At 44.4% G+C, this 11,420-nt stretch overlaps 1 long non-coding RNA gene across 1 annotated transcript; it reads left to right on the top strand.

The window, feature by feature from the left end:
* The first annotated feature begins 661 nt into the window (after positions 1-661).
* Positions 662-4,226, top strand: LOC136498098 (uncharacterized). The gene is made up of 3 exons (XR_010769515.1): positions 662-3,279; positions 3,665-3,926; positions 4,075-4,226. It is a non-coding gene; the product is annotated as an uncharacterized lncRNA (long non-coding RNA).
* Positions 4,227-11,420: the final 7,194 nt, after the last annotated feature.

Here is an 11,420-nt window from a genome sequence, read left to right on the forward strand (position 1 = left end):
TGGACGTGGTAAACCGATATGCATTGAGTCGGCATCGGTGGAGCAGTCAGGTTCATCCTATGTATTCCCTTTCCTGCTATAAATACCGAGGTGTCAAGCGGTAGTGCCTCGCAGATCACCCACCGATAAGGAAGAAGAAGAAGAACAAGAAGAAGAGGGGCCTTGCATGGTGGCCAGAGCCTGCCTTTGGTAGCCAAGGATGACTTGCCTACATGGCCTTGCGAGTTCCGGTTGCATAGCCAGTTCAGCTGGGTTTGTGGGCGGTCACCTTGGCTAGCCTGACTGGCTCTTGCCTGTCATGGAAGGCCTCTTCTTCTCTGCCGTCACTCTCTCATGATACTGTCTGGCCTGTATGTGCTTCATTTATTTTGCCAGGTATGGCTGTTCATGGTGATTCTGATTCATATGTAATGCTGCAATGCTAATCTTGTCACGTATATTCTTAATTTTTTTGCTGCTATCTGTGCCGGCCTGCAGCCTGCTTGCAGATTGTTCAGAAATAATGTATATATATTGAACATTCTGTAGCTTGTCCTGCATGTGTGATTTTACTCGCTTTTGTAATATTGGTTGATGAGTATTTTGTTGTGCCAGTGGTTAATTATATATAATTGGATCAAATGGAATATGTGGCAAACTAATATGCAGTAAAATAGTTGGAGACATTTCTGCAACTCACTTTTGTAAAAATGCAATGGGTCAAATTTGCCAATTCATGTTAAAATCTTCCAACAAAGATGCATGTATATAAGTGTGGATTTAGTTAGTTGGTAAAGCTATATAAATGTCTCCAATTAAGACTAGTAAAGTGAGCATTATTAGTCAGAACCTGTTGATGATAGACGGAGACATATATACATGTGGACCTTAGGGTCTGGAACTACTACTGTGCCTCCTTTAATTATAGCAGTACGTAGCAGCAGCTAATGATGACTGGGTAATATAACAAGGCTGAGCCTTGACTCCCTTGAGGCATGCAAATCCTGAACTTGGCTTGTGGATGTGTTGTATGTCTTGGAAATGTTTGCTAGCTAGATTCTAGATATATAGTACCAAATGGAGCCGTATGGTCCTTGACTTGGACTTGAGAGCTCCATGTGTACGTACGTTTCGCATCAAATATTGTGGCACCACGCACTTAGCCAGACAATCAGCCTGGATAAGACAGGAATCAGATCCGCATGCACGTACACAACGTACTAGCTAGCTATAAGCACACACGACACACTCTGATTGTGATGGAAGAACGACAACGCGCACACACATGCGTCGCGCGCAACGGCGCAAGTAGAAATGGAACTCAACAAGAAGAATAGCGAACTCAACGGGCTCAGATAGGGAGAGTCGTCAGCTGCAGCCTGCAGGTCGACCAAGCTGAGGTGGTAGCTAGAGGTGTATGCACATTGTCAGTGTAACAAGTAGCCGACATTTAGCGGCATGATTCTCCTTAGGCTAAGACTTAGCTATAGCGGGCTTAAAGATCTAAACTGAACGTAGGTACAAATAACAATGTACTACCTAAAACAGCTATATATGGCCGGCTATAGCGGCACCTATAGCTAGCTATTTGTCACCTGGAGGAGGCCCTGTTGAGCATGGGTAAGACGATCGAGTAAAGACGACGATGGACCCAGCTATGATGCCTTCGGTCCCATTCGACAAGAGCCGCAACCTTAGCTGAATATGAATATATTCCGGCCAGTACCAATCTTATTTTATCAACGATCGGTAATCAGTATCCAGGAAATAAAGCTGAGGACGTGGTAAACCGATATGCATTGAGTCGGCATCGATCGGTGGAGCAGTCTGGATCACCCACCAATAAGGAAGAAGAAGAACAAGAACAAGAAGAAGAGGGGCCTTGCATGGTGGCCAGAGCCTGCCTTTGGTAGCCGTAGCCAAGGATGACTTGCCTACATGGCCTTGGGAGTTCCGGTTGCATGGCCAGTTCAGCTGGGTTTGTGGGCGGTCACCTTGGCTAGCCTGAGTGGCTCTTGCCTGTCATGGAAGGCCTCTTCTTCTCTGCCGTCACTCTCTCATGATACGTACTACTGTCTGGCCTGTGCTTCATTTGTTTTGGCAGGTATGGTTGTTCATTTTGGTGATTCTGATTCATATCCAATGCTGCAATGCTAATATTGTTATGTATTTTCTTAATTATTTTGCTGCTATCTGTGCCTGCTTGCAGATTGTTCAGAAATGCATGTGTTGGACATTCATCAGCTTGTCCTGCCTGCATGTGTGATTCTACTCACTTTTCCCACTTCTGTAATAATATTATTGGTTGTGTATTTTGTTATGCCAGAGGTTTGCATGCATGTTAGGTAGGATCAAATGTGCCATTTCATTTTAAAATCTCCCAACAAAGATGCATATATATATGTGGATTTAGTTAGTTTGCAAAGCTATATAAATGTCTCCAATTAAGACTAGTAAAATGAGCATTATTAGTCAGAACCTGTTGATGGTAGACGGAGACATATATACATGTGGACCTTAGGGTTAGGAACTACTACTGTGCCTCCTTTAATTATAGCAGTAGCAGTAACAGTAGCAGCAGCTAATGATGACTGGGTAATAACAACAAGGTTGAGCCCTGAGGCATGCAAATCCTGAACTTGGCTTGCGGATGTGTTGTATGTATGTCTTCCAAAGACATCTATCTCCTCTTGGAAATGTTTGCTAGCTACATTCTAGACAGTATCAAATGGAGCCTCCGTATGGTCCTTGACTTAGCTCCATTTTCTGCATCGCATCATATATTACAATATAAAGTTAGATATATCCACACAAATATTGTGGCACGCACTCAGCCAGACAATCAACCAGGATAAGGCAGGAATCTGATCCGCATGCACGTACACAACGTACTAGCTAGCAGCTGACACTCTGATGAAAGTGCAGCCTGCAGGTCGACCAAGCAGAGGTGGTAGCTAGAGGTGTATGCGCATCGTCAGTGTAACAAGTAGCCGACTGGCGACTATGGACATTTAGCGACATTATTCTCCTGTGACTAAGACTTAGCTATAGCGGGATAAAAGATCTAACCTGAACATGAGTACAGGTATGTACTACCTAAAACAACTATATATGGCCGGCTATTTGTCACCTGGAGGAGGCCCGTTGAGCAGGGGTAAAACGAAGGGCGACGATGTCGTGAAAAGAGAGGTTAGCGCGCCACCAAAATTGGAGGAAGTGAGATGGACAGGGATGTAAGTAGTATGTCACACCATGGCTAAACTTACTGCCATGGAGGAAGGAGATTGAGAGAAGAAAATGGTGAGGTGCTCCTTCCTTTCTAAATTATAGGCTGTCTTGGTGTATAGCATGATCTATGTTTCTAGAAAAGCAAAAGCAACCTATATTTTAGAATGGAGGAAGTAGAAAACACACATGGACCGTTGGATCCCAATCTTGTGGCTAAAAAAATTCAGGTGCTAATAGCCCATAAAGCATTTGAGTAACATGTACAAAAAACCATCAGCAACGGTTCTAAACCATTTTTAGACACGGTTTTTGGAATCGATGGTGCTCAAGCAAATGTACAAATTGGCTCGAGCACCATTGATTCTAGAACTTACTGTTAAGCAAGTGTACTGATTTCAACACCATCAATTTTGGAATAATAGACCCTCTCCATTCCCTCATCTCCCTCGTTCTACAGAAACTAGAACAGAAAAGAGGAGAGGAGAGCAAGAAGAGAAGAAAGGAAGAAGGAAGAGAAAGGAGCAGGAGGAGGAGGTCACACCCCTATGGTCGGAGGATGTCGCCGGCAACATGGTGCACCACCCTCACGCCATCAACCTCGTCAGAGTTGGAGGAGAAGGCCACCCCCAAGCTTCATCTTCTTCCTCGAGCACCCACGTAGGCCCCAACTCGATCTCCCCAAGCTTCCAGCTGCTGCACATGGAGCATCCCCAGACATGGTGAGCTAGTCATACAAGACGCTTCATCAAATCTCTAGTCTCGGGCATCAAATTGACAACATTTGTTCAAGTCATGACTTAGCACATGTGCTTGTATTTTTTCAAAATTTACTTTAAAATTTAATGCCGATATTCTTTTTGTTAATAGGTGACGTGTCTATTGACAGCAGCCATCTTCGATGACTTTGTCAGCTTCAAGATATGTCAGACTCAGTTTTTGAGAGAAGTTTATAGAGATAGAGCTTGCGTACGTATATTCATAGGGGCGAGCATATGTGTTTTTGCGAGTAGGGTGGCCTGTTACTTCTGATTAAAGCCATTGTTTGGCTAGTTTATTTGATGCTTAGCAGTTGATTTTGAACTTTTGTTTTAATATATGGGACTTGTATTGATGTTAATATTGAATTCATGCCATTTGACTCATTTGTTCCTGCCACAATGAAGATGAAAAAGTTGTTTTTATCTCTAGCTGTTGCGGCTGGTTGCAGCCGCTGCTGGCTATTGGTGTGACTGCTGCACCCACAGTGCAGCTGCACCCGTTTTACTGAACACTCCTGTATTTGTACCGTGTAATTCTCTTATTTCTTTTAGGCTAGGAGGTGTGTTGGGTAATTGTGTTTAATTTATATACTACCTCCGTCTCAAAATAAAAGTACATGTACAATTTAAATTTTGTCCTAAATTAAAGTATATATAGGGTATCACATATACTCCTATAATAGTAGTACAGCAGCAGTAACATGTTCACCAGCGCCAACGCGTGGGATGAGGGAAATAAGAAAGGAATTTATCAAAAAAACGGAAAACATCAATGGAGGGGCCTTCCGCAAGACCGCACCTGCATTGTTGCCACTGCACTAGTGCTAGTCCACTCACTCCCCTTCCCTTCCCCACCCCCCACCCCCCACACACCCCACACACACACACACTACACCTACGAGTTTGATCCTTCCTGTTCCAACCAGAGCAGTTCTCATATGTGTCCATGGCTAGAGGCAGCAGAATCTGTCGTCATAGGCCCTCATTGGGGTGAGCGCATGCGGCGGACGAGCACCCTCAGCGACAACTGTGACGGAGGCTCGATGAGAAGAGCGAGTGTAGTAGTGGCTGCTCCACACGAAAAAACGAGCATGCCTCAACTGCATGCATGTGTTCGTTGTCGTGGAGGCCGGTGTGGCCACATCACGTCATGGAGGGTGTAGGCCGGCCAAAGGGATAGCCCCGTTGCCACCGCTGCCCACTACCACGTCGCCTCTATTGAACTCCTCCGCCACCTCTCCAACGTCCTCAGCCCAGGCACCTCCGTCCACTCCCACACTAGTGGTACCATGGAGGAGGAGGTGCAGAAGGGCTACGACGCATGGAGACGCAGGGATGGCGGTGTTGATGCGACTTCTATGGAGGAGAAGGCGGAGATGTGGCATCTCATGGAGACGATGATGCAGTGTGAGCATTGGGAAGGGGAGAAAGATGGACCAACAAGATTGGGTTAGGTGTGGGTCCTTAGTGTTTACCGGGGTATGGGTATATTAATTTGTCATATGTTATTGATTTCCGTTCTCCATCCTAGAATCGGGGTATGTTTGAATTAGTGGGCTGGCCATCTTGCCTGGACACATCCAGCCCTAGGCCAACAAAAATGGACACCTGGGATTGCTGCTTGGGTCAGACAGCTTTCCCAAGGTCCAATCCAAACAAGCCCTCATAGTTTATAGTTTATTTTGAATGGAGTGAGTAAGTGGTTGTGTTCACTTGTTATATATGGTGGGAGTTGCGATTATCTTGTAGCCTTTAGTATGTCTCCCACTCTTTCTTCTAATAGTTTATTTTGAATGGAGGGAGTAAGTGGTTATGCTCACTTGTTATATGTGGTGGGAGTTGAGATTATCTTGTAACCTTTAGTATGTCTCCTACTATTTCGTCTAATAGTTTATTTTGAATGGAGGGAGCAAGTGGTTGTGTTCACTTGTATGTGGTGCAAGTTACGGTTACCTTGTAGCCTTTAGTATGTCTCTTACTCTTTCTTCTAATAAAAATATGGCAAATCTTTTATCGTTCTTTTGAACAAAATAGAAGATTTAATTACTACCATCTCTGTTCTAAGTTACAGGTTGTTTTGGCTTTTCTAGATACATAGCTTGTGTATGCACCTAAATATACTATATGTCTAGATATCTATCTCTAATAATAAAGAGGCAAAATTTCTGCCATGATTTTTTCTGCCTTTTGTGTTTGTGCAGTTCACGTTTGACCTTGGTTTGCGTCTCCTCTCTCCGCAAAATTTCTGTCACTATTTCCTCACCGCCGATCAGGCCGCCGCCAATAGGGTTCAGCTTGATATTGGGTGCCTCTGTTCGGTGGTTTCGGGGAAAGGATGAGAAAAAGAAATAGAAGGTAAGGAAGGGTTCCAGGTGGATAAGTGCAAGAAAGAAAAAAAAGGTGGGATGGTCTAAATTGAATTTGAGAAACTCAAGGATTCCATATGTAAAAATGTAGCCCACATGTTGGGCCTTTTGCTGCTGTGCTAGAATCGGGTGGTGTTGCATGTCAATGTCCGAAAAACGCCCTTAACTGAACATATGTTTCTTTTCCTAATTACATATCATATTTAGTTCATGGTTCTCGAAATTCAAATTCATATAGTTCGATGACAAGAAGCTCGAGACCGTAAAAGAAATATTTTCAGCTGCAATAATTTAAATGACATCGTGACTATAAGTGACATGTTCGCTTGGCTGATAAGCCATGGCTGAAAGTATTATTGGCTGATTTATTGTGAGAGAAAAATATTGTTCGTTGTCTGAAAAAGTATAACTTATAAGCCAAGCGAACAGGGCGAAAAACTTTGCTTGAGACCGTCCAAACTAAAAGGCCTTCAAGTAAGATGTGCGATGGTCCTTTTCGTAATTCTTGCATAGCATGAACGACAAGATTCATGTTCCATGAAAAAAAAATCTTTCTCAAATATTAACTTTGTGCCATATTTACTTTTTGCAATATATTAGAGTTGAGTCACATATTTGAGAAAAATTATGATCCCACTGCTTAGTTAATAGATTAATAGATCATAAGTTTGCTATGTCTTTTCCTAGCCTAACACTCATGATGTTGGCCATTCTATTGGTGAGGCTCACTTAGGAATTGATCCGATAGCCTCCTCGCACTTCTATGTGATTGAGTATGTGGATGTCGACGGTTTGAGCACATGTGTGGAGATCTACTCATCTAAAACTGTAGCATGGATCTATAAGGAATTTGAATGGGGTCAGGATACTGATGTGACAACCAAGTGTGTATCTTAACGGTTGTCTGCACATTATGGGGCACTCTTGGGAGTACTCTATGATACTTGTTATGGATATGGAGGGAAACACATGGAGAAAAATTGATAGGCCTAGTGGTCTTCAACACTACATGCATCAAGCTCAGGATCACTTGTGTATATGTACTATTGTTGGTCCCAATGATTCCAAGCTTTCAATCTGGATCCTTGAAGACTATGGTACTAATAATTGGACATTGAAGCATACGGTCAGCACGCAGATCCTGTTTAGAAGCATTAATATTAGATTTGGTTTTGTGGATTGGGTTGCCGAGTACATAGTGATTACAGTTCACCCAGAATGGAATATGATTTTCTTTGATGGGGAGGATGGAACAATCATCACATATGACATGGACCGCAGAAGAGTTCATGTCATCCCTGCCCATGTCTTTCAGTATGTTAGACGTAGCGTTAAAAAAGAGTTTAACTGTAGACCATTCTATCTTCCTTATGTTCCCTTGTTCTTGGAATCATTAGCAGAGCAGTAAATAAAGCTGCATTTGATGTATCTCTCTGTCATGCATTTTAAATAGACCAATGTTGTTCGTTTGTCTATGGACATGTTAATTTTCTCAATGATGGAAGTTGTCATTATTTCAGCTAAACTAGTGTGCCATCTTTGTTTTGTTTGCAAATTGAATTATTTATTTGGTGCACACATGCGTTACGGTGGTGTTACAATAATATTTCAACACCAATGGCTCCTTTGCTTATCTTTTAATAGAGGGATGTGGTCGCATGTACTATCTTCTGCTTGGCTTTTAATTTAATTCCCCACAAAAAATGTGATGCGAGACTTGATCGAATGAACTCTATTATGCGATGAACATGGAATTAAACATCAATTCTCGGTGGTGTGACAGCTCCCGTCACCATTTCAAACGTTGACTCAGTGTTAGTAGCGCGAAGAGTACTATACTACAACACTTATATTGAATTATGGAGTAGTTTCCTAACTAATTCATAGTAGAACAATTATATATTGAATTACGGAGTACTGTAGTAGCACACTTATATTGAAGAGTACTATAATACAACACTTATACAGAAAATCAAAACCGAACTAATAATTCACTCTCGCATGTAAAGAGTGAATTAGTTTCCTATTTTAATTGCCTTTTCGAATTAAATAATTTCACGGCGAAGCCTACAGTCCTTGCAGCAAAATAGAGTCCTTTCTTCCTGTCCTTTTGGAACACCACAGTCGCCGCCTGCGCATGGAAGATCGGCGCGTACCTATGTCGGCGGCAGAGGCAGCCACTTGTTGTGCCACCACATCATTTCATGGATTACTTTCGCGGCTGCCTTGCGGCATAGCCGACACCCCTTGTTGCTTAGCCACCTACTCATTGGTCCACCACTGCCACCCATGATTCTTCCTCGCCCTCGACCTATCTTATGTACCGCCTCGCAGTGTTCTCATCGCCAGCATCGCCATTGTGCCTATAAAGGAATATGGCAACTAGATAGGCCACCACATTGTGCCCACCATTGGCGGCGTGGGTGAGATAGTCCAGGCATGGGCGGGGGCTATGGTTTTCCATGAATACGGTTTATATCCTGGTGAGCAAGCAAGCCTCCAGGTTGTTGACTTGGGTCAGCCTAGCAAGGAGGGCAAAGTAGTTGACGAGGTCGTTCGATGACCTCGCCCCACATCTGCACCGACCCACTACCACGCGCCAACCGACGGCGAGGTCACCGTAAATGTCACGCATGGACGAGCACATTGCCCGTAGGCTACGAAGGTCGTCCATGGCCGCTCTGAGGTTGCAGCGAGGTGGTCGGCGCTCTCAATTTGCACCTCGACAAGGAGCACCATCAGCGACGTGGGGTGCCACCTCGCCGCCATGATTGTTGGTGTGATTGGAGGTATGGCAAGTGGACAGCGGCGAGCTAGAGGGCTAGAGAGGCGCAGTGGCATGACATACATTGATTAGGAGGAGTTTTTTTGTGAAATTTAATTTGATTGATTGAGGAGTTATTGTGACAAACTTGTTTCCCGGTTATTTAAAGAGTATCATCCGACCACGCAGTGCACTGTGCCACTTGATCTTGGATGTTGGACGTGATCTCGACGGCGTAGCCCACAACATCGTAGTTGGGTACGGCGTGTTCTTATGGGTGAATCGCACTCCTAATTGATGACCATTATGGCGGTTGTGTTTCCAATGTTTTTGAACGCTTTGGGTACACTGCTAGGCCAAGCAACGTGAAATACGTGCCTTGGGAACTCAATGCTGCTAAGCAAATTGTCGCCATTGAATGGACGAGTTGGGTACACAGTGAGGCAAATTGACGAGAAATATGCGCCTAGGGAAGTCGACACTGCCATGCAAATCGTCGCCATTGCTTCGTATAAGAAGGGGGTGCGGTGTGTTGCTTTCTACACTCTGAACTTGCAAAATTTTGTAGTTGATCTTTCTCTTTCTTTCTTCAACTATCTCCGCAAGCATGGCAGGCCATAGTGACTCCGAGATCAAAAACTCATATTCAGACAAGTCTAAATTCGAAGAGAAGGAGAGCGAGATCCTACTCGACCTCTCTAATGGAGGCGTCAGGTTTCGTGGTCGTGGCGAGGGCACTTTTGTGTGTCCTTTTTGCCACGGCAAGAAAGTGCCATCATGGAGTCTTCGCGAGTTGCTGTAGCACGCTAATGGGAAGTCTCGCAGAGGCGAGGGGATCTCTGGGCTAGAGCATAGTGCTTTGGTCAAGTATATCCTGAGCAATGATGCCATGGCCCGCGACTGCGAGCTTGGTGGAGTTAGGGACTACGGCAACAATCAGGCGGTGAAGGCTCATAGGGACAAGCGCCACGTGGCCAATAGGGTCGACAAGGAAGCATGCAAGGAGAAGGTACTAAAGAAATAATAACTCTGTGTGATGATGTTTTTTGTGATCAACCTTCTTTCAATTTTTTATAAGTTACTACATAGTTCCTATCACCAATCGAAACTAACTATATATATTTTAATTAACATAGAGGACCCCTACTCATGGGAAAGGGCCCCTACTACAAGCCTGGCAGAAGGGCCGATAGAGGGTCATCCGCATCCCGCTGAAGCTAGTCTTGTAGTAGGATTTTATTTTATGTACTGAATTTTTAGCGTAGAATATGTATGTTTTATTTACATGAAATATGAAATGTTCTTAACTTATGTTTTTTTGGGGATCTTCCTTATCTTTGCTGCGATGTTTATTTTGTGTGATGGGGAAGCAGTCTTCTACGACCGGTAGTATGATGGTAGCCCCCGAGCACCTTAGATTTCACAACCATATGTCACGTCCGTCGTTAGGTGATATTCGTAACACGCAACCACCACCACCGGTAGACTTCACCGTCGCTTCTAGATAGTCAGGATGGCACCGCTATCATCAATTTCCAAGCCCGCCCAAATCTCCCGCGTGTATTTACGAAATTTCGCTCAAATCTGCATTGCCACGGCCTCGACTTTAGCTTACAAAGACTGCTTCCCCACCTAGTCTGCCTTCTCCTCAGTGCTACTATTCCCCATCACTGCCGCTCACCGCCGACAATCTAGTGCTCCACGCCACGGCGCTGGTATGCCTCACTGCCCCGCATAGATCCATCGGTGACCAAGGTGGTACTCACTGCTGTGCCTGCTCAAGCTCACTGCTACAAGATCCAAATGCAAGGGTAATGCTTTCGCACTTCCCTTATCCATGTTTCTTGTATTTTTATTCTCCTCTTCACTCATGTAAGTAGGAAGCAAGCTTCCATCTGATTAGTGTGTGTCTGCCACTCCAGCAAATCCTTGTCAAGATGGAGGAGGTCCCCAACAAGATGAAGGGAGTGGGCATCCTAACAGACCATGTCTTGGTCCTCATCCTCCACCTCCTCACCGACCGCTCCATGTGTAGCTGCAAGTGTGTCTGCCGCTCTTGGAACCACCTCATCTCGGACATCGAGTACCAAAATGAGCTGCCCTAGATTGTTGCCGGATTCTTCTATCGCACCTGGAAAGGCAAACACCACTTCACCAGCATCACCGGTGAACACCCCTCCTTGTCCTTCTTGCCCTTCCCCATTCATGATGTCATCGTCTCAGATTGCTGCAGCGGTCTCATCCTCTGCTGGTGTTTTGGGTGTCGCTATGTTGTCTGCAATTCGGTGACTAACAAATAATTGCTACTGCCAGATAACCTCTGTT

The sequence above is a fragment of the Miscanthus floridulus genome, chromosome 12 (assembly GCF_019320115.1).
Source record: "Miscanthus floridulus cultivar M001 chromosome 12, ASM1932011v1, whole genome shotgun sequence".
NCBI lineage: Eukaryota > Viridiplantae > Streptophyta > Magnoliopsida > Poales > Poaceae > Miscanthus > Miscanthus floridulus.